We start from the raw sequence: 5,985 nt of genomic DNA on the forward strand, positions 1-5,985 counted from the left end.
CCCCCCCCGCCCCAGCCGGGGTATGGCTCGTCCTGGCCAATCGGAACGGCCTGCACCCCGGCACCGCCCCTCCGGTTGAACCATTTCATCGTGGGGAGGGTCGAGGGGGCGGGGCCGCGCACGGGACCTTAGGTGCCCGGCAGGCCGCTCTGCCTTGGGCTTTGGGGTCTTAAGGCTGGGTCTCTCGCAGCACTTGGGTATAGGAGTAGGTGATGGCGAGACCCAGAATGGACTGCACGGCCTGTCACTTGCTGGTCAAACTGATGAGCCCGGAAGTAGAGCGTCTGGGACTCGTGATTTTAGTAAGGACCCGCCTCTGCTAGCACAGAAACCGGGAGGAGGAGGAAAGGCTTTGCAGAGGCAGTGACCTGCCAGCGGTGTCTTTAAAAGAGATGAGAAGGGCATTCCGTCCAATGGGACCGACTCCAAGAGCAAAGGCAAGAAGGAGAGATTCAGCTTCGGGTCTTCAGGAACCTACGATTCATTCTTATTCTGAAGCACAACATGTGAGGGGGGTGGCTAGTAAACCGAGGCTTACTATCAAGGGAGCGAAGGGGTTCGATTTTGCCACAGTGTGCCAAAGGCTACAGAGTGAATAGGAACAAGATGAGAGTTGGGTAGACCATGATTATGGTCCAAGTTGAGAGGGGAGGTCTGTGTCAGTGCCGGTTAAAAAAAAAAAAGAAAAGAAATGAGCTTGAGAATTCTGGAAATAGTTGGCAGGGCATGATCTCGTCTTCGTGGAATATTTTCCCTCTACCCTATCCCTATGCCCTTCCCATTGCTTGGCTAGCATTCTTTTTCTTTCTTTCTTTCTTTCTTTCTTTCTTTCTTTTTTTTTTTTTTTTGAGAGGTTTTTGGTTTTTTGTTTGTTTGTTTGTTTGTTTTGCTATAGGGCGCGTGCGCTCGCCAGACCGAGACAGAGAGACAGAAAGCAGGAAATCATCCCCCAGGGGGATGGCCATGCTGCAATCCCTTCTCCTCCATTCACGCACACATGCCCGGCGTGAGTTTAAGCCACCGGGTTCGGGACTCAAACCACAGTCGACGACATGGGAGTTCAGCGACATAGCCGTTATGCTAACTGCTGGTCCCAATAATTTTTTTTAAAGAGACGTTTGTTATAGTGCACATGCACTCACTGGAGAGACAGACAGAAAGCAAGAAATTACCCCTGGGGGCATGGCAACACTGCAATCCCCTCTCCTCTTGGGATTTTGGGTGCACACATACATGGACTCAGCGTGAGGTTTAAGCTGCTGTGTCCCGAACTGAACTGTGGTCGAACTGAACTGTGGTCGACTAACTGGTAGTCCCTCGACGTAACCATTACGCCATCTGCTGGTCCCAAATAATTATTTTAAAAACATACACACCACACACACACACACACACACACACACACACACAGAGCATGGAGCCAGTAGATGGTGCAGGGGTTAAGGCCAGGGAATCCCCAGACGGCTGCTCGCCACGTCGTTTGAGTCCAGGACCCAGTGGCTTGAAAGTCATACCGGCCCAAAAATCTAGAGAGGAGAATGGAGAAGGGATGGGGCATGGCCATCCCCCCGAAGGATGATTTCTCACTGTCTCCCAGCAAGTGCTTCCTATGGCAAAAAACGCCTTTAAAGAAAATAAAAGAAAAACAAACAAACAAATCCAGAGAAGAGCTGGAAGAGAAGGATGGCGGCATAGCCATCCCTCCTGGTGGGAGGTTACTTTCTTATTTTCCCTCTCTCTCTCTGTCTCTGGTAAGTGCACACACCTTATCGCAAAAAAAAAAAAAAAAAAAAAAAAAAAAGGACTTAAGGAGATCTTACATGGGGAGCCAATGATTTTACTATCTACCTTGTGGATACTGAGGGATGACTATGTAATGCTCACTGTCATAAACAGGCAATAACTGTTTTATCATCAGTATTAACTCATTCAATCGTCACAACATATTTTCATTTATTCCATTTTACAGGTAAAAAATGGAGTCACAGTGAGTTTAACTTGGCCAGGGTCACTCAACTAGTAGGTGGCAGGAGCTAGGCAGTCCAACTCCAGAGTTTTTTATTTTGTTTGTTTTAATTTGTCATAGGGCATGTGTGCTCACCAGAGAAAGAGAAGGAAAGAGAGAAAGCAGCCCCTAATGGAGCATGGTCATACCTCCATCCCTTCCCCATTTCTTCATCCTATTGGGATTTGGGGCACACATGCACATGCATCCAGTTTGTTTTTCAAGCCATCAGGGCAGGGGTTCAAACCATGGTTGGCCATGTGGAATTTGGCTCCCTTAACCTTGGTATATGGGGTAAAAGACTAGCCTATAGGGCCAGCCCCCTAATATTTTCCACCTGTAGCTGGTTGAATCTGGGTATGGAGGGCCAACTGTATGTTTTAGTTAAATAAATAAAACAAAGAAACTGGAAGACAGAGGCCTTACACATGGAAGTGATGAAATGAATTATATTTATTATATTTAATAAATATATTTATACTTATATATTTAACACAGTCAAATATAATTGAAAGGTTTCATAAGATCACTGGAAATGGTCATTAGATTTCTCAGAAGGGGAATTTGGCAGAGACAATGCTATATATACATTCACAAATCCATTTCCTTTTGGTCTTGAACAGTCTGATTACATTCCATAGGATTACATTTTGGCCAATGAAACACAGGTAGAGAAGATGTAATCCAATTCCATGTCTGGTTCCTAAAGTGTGACGTTCTTTACATTCTCTTTCTCCTCTCATCTATTACTATAATTACAGAGAACCTAGTGGAGAATTCTTTTTTTTTAATTTTAATGAATTAATTTATTTTAATTTTACCACAGTGGGACAGAGTGGGAGTGCGAGGGAAAGACCACCAGGTCCGGGACTCAAACCATGGTCAGCCATGTGGGAGTCCAGTGCCCTTAACCACCACACCACCTGCTGGTCCCCCCTAGTGGAAAATTCTAAAGCTGAGCCTCTGGACGAATGGAGTCTGACTTCCTGAATGCTGCATGGAACAGAGCGCCATCTCCTCCAATGGACTGTCATGCTAAGCCACTGAGCTTTGGGGGTTGTTTGTTATAGAAACCAAGCGTACTTAACCCTGAGCCAGACCCAGAGCTCAGTGGTTAAGCCCTATGCCGGGAGAGCTAGATATCACCTAATTGGCTGTCGTTTGAATCTGGCCTGGCTGCTTGAAAAACACACAGCATGAATATGTGTCCCAAATTCGATGGGATGGAGAAATGGAGGAAAAAACACTGTGGTGTGATTACACCCCATTACAAGGTTTTCTCTCTCTCTCTGGGGAGCATCTGGCAAATAAATTACCTTTTGTATACAGGATTATATCCTTAGCATACTTGCACAAAATACTGTGCCACTAAGGGTATAGTCTAGGAAGACAATTTTTTTTTTAAGAAATTTGTTAAAAGAAAATGTAAATTAATAAAAAAAAAGTAAAATATGCAACTCTGGGTCAGTCCTATAGAGCCGTATTTTAAAGCTGTGCATGGGGGCAGGCAGATGGCATGTTGGTAGGCAGATGGCATGGTGGTTAAGGTGCTGGACTCCCACGTGGCCGACCACAGTTTGAGTCCTAGACCTGGCCAGTCACTTTCTCTTTCTCTCTCTGGTCAAATTTAAAAAACAAAAATAATAATAAGTAAAATTAAATAAATAATTCTAAAATAAGTAAGTATATGCTGTGCATGGAAAGGTGATCACCAGTGTCAATAATTTAATCAGTCATGCCTACATAATGAAGCTAACTTAAAAACTAAAAGGGCAGGGTTCAGTGAGCTTCCAGACAACTGAACATATGGAGGCTCCTGGACAGGGGTGCATCCAGAGGGCATGGAAACTCTGCACCCCTTTACTTGTACTTTACTTTTAGAACGATATCTTTTGTATTATTCTTTACAATAGAGTGGCAAATGTGTTTCTCTGGGTTTTGTGAGCTGTTCTAGCAAATTAATTGAACCAAAGGAGCAGGCCTTGGGAAGCCTGAAATATAGTTAGTTGGTCAGAAACAGGTAAAAACAACCTGGAGTTTGCAATTGGCATTTGAAGTGTGAAAGGGAGCTCAATCTTGTGAGATTGAGCCCCCCCTTGACCTGTGGGGTCTAACACTGCCTTTAGTAGACAGCATCAGAATTTAATTGAATCAGGGGACACAGCTAGTGTCTGTTGGGTGGAAAATTCCACACATATCTGAGATCACAAGTATTTTGTGTTGTCGATATAGGAGAAATGTACTTTTTTATTACTATATTCTCAAAGTTGGGGAGGCCTCATCTCAGACACTCTGCTCTTCCTTCAAAAAGGGATCTTGGTGGGGCCAGCGGGGAGCATGCTGGTTTAGACTCCAGACCCTCACGTGGCCAACTGCATTTTTGAGTCCCGGACATGGTATCTTGCTTTCTCACTTTTCTTCTCTTTCTCTCTCTGGTCAAATTAAAAAAATAATTAATGAATAAATAAAATTAAATATTTTTTAAAATAATGATAATAAATACAATTAAAATAATTCTTTTAAAAAAGTGATCTTGAGGAGACATGGAGAGAGGAGAGGAATGGAGATGTTTCCAAAGGGGGTCAGGAGTTAGCTGGCATGATCCCAAAAGTGGCACTGAAGAATTGGTATTCTTGGTAAAATGGAGCTGCCTTCACAATCAGTTACTCAAATAAAGATGGCTGAGACAGAATAAAAACAGATCTCTTATTCTGGCCCTCATCATAGCAGTGGGAAGGACAGGTAAAATTTTCTCAGTCCCCTGTTCCCTGCTCTCTTGCTAGCGGCCTCTTCAGATTCCAGTCTGAGGGCCCTAGGGCAGAGATCAGATAAGTGACCAATGACCTAGAATTGCAACTCTTGGATACAAAACACCTGGCCTGGGAGAAGGGGCCTCCCTGCTACCGCCCTGCTCCAAGCTCACTTGGTTTCTGTCCTGAATCCCACTGACACCTCAGAGGCATCTCACAGCACTGCAAGGAGCCTTGTAAACTTGCATGCCAGTCTCAGTTTGGTTACGCATTTTCTGGATGACCTTGACACTGTGACACAGGGAAAAGGTTTAGACACTATATAGATGGCTCTTCAGAGTGCCAGGGGAGAAATTAATGTGAATTCTATCCTAGTGTTAGCACACTGATCTAATCCAAGGAAAATTTGGAGATGGGAAGAGGATGGGTGGAGGAAATACCTCTGATCCCACCCAGATGGTGACAGGAGATTCAGACAGTCCAGTCCTCCTCACATTTTAAAATGCCTTACACCCCTCTTGGCCCTACTTCTTTCAGTCTCTGTGTGTGTGTAAAAGAGAGAGTGAAAGCAAGAGAATGCTTACTTAGCCACATCCCCTTTTATAATTAAAATGTTTATTTTTATTTTTCAGAGACAGGGCTTCTGTTGCCCAGGCTGCCCCTGAGTCTAGATCCTTCGGTCTTGGCCTCTAGAGTAGTTGGGATTATAGTTCAGAACCACCACAACCTTCTTAGTCCCCTTTCCCAAACCTGTTTGTGCAGGTGGAAAAATTATAGTGAAGTACCTGCTCCTCCAAGGTCGTCTCCTCTCCCCATATCCACTGAGCAGGTAACTGAGATGTTCGTGGATCCGGGGTCATACTCTTACTTGGCCTAGTAAGCTCCAGGAGGGCAGAGGCCATGCCTGGCTTGGCATATAGGGGGAGCCCTATGTCTCACGTAGAGCCTAGATGCCTGGCACATCTGGCAGGCAGATCCTCGGTAAATACTTACTAAACGAATGCAGCAGAACGTAGTAAAGTCCTGAAAGCAAGGGACTCTGCAGAGAGCAGCTTTCATTGAGGTTCTTCCAAAGTAGTGGCGCCGCCTGGGGCGGAGTAGGATCATAAAAGTTGACTCGCTAGCCGCTGGCCAGTCCTGAGCCCCGCCCCCAGGTGGCGGGGCGGCCTCCTCCGGCAGTCACGTGCTGGCGACTGGCCAAACCTCCGGGGTCCGGGCGGGCCAGGGGCG

General features: G+C 45.5%; 1 long non-coding RNA gene across 1 annotated transcript; it reads right to left on the minus strand.

Moving 5' to 3' along the window:
- Positions 1-3,859: 3,859 nt before the first annotated feature.
- LOC114006841 (uncharacterized) lies at positions 3,860-5,956 on the minus strand. Its single transcript, XR_003548516.1, has 2 exons — positions 5,749-5,956; positions 3,860-4,437 (listed from the first exon to the last, which is right to left on the minus strand). It is a non-coding gene; the product is annotated as an uncharacterized LOC114006841 (long non-coding RNA).
- Positions 5,957-5,985: the final 29 nt, after the last annotated feature.

This window comes from Tupaia chinensis, unplaced genomic scaffold, assembly GCF_000334495.1.
Source record: "Tupaia chinensis unplaced genomic scaffold, TupChi_1.0 Scaffold000093_1, whole genome shotgun sequence".
In the NCBI taxonomy this organism is placed as follows: Eukaryota; Metazoa; Chordata; class Mammalia; order Scandentia; family Tupaiidae; genus Tupaia; species Tupaia belangeri.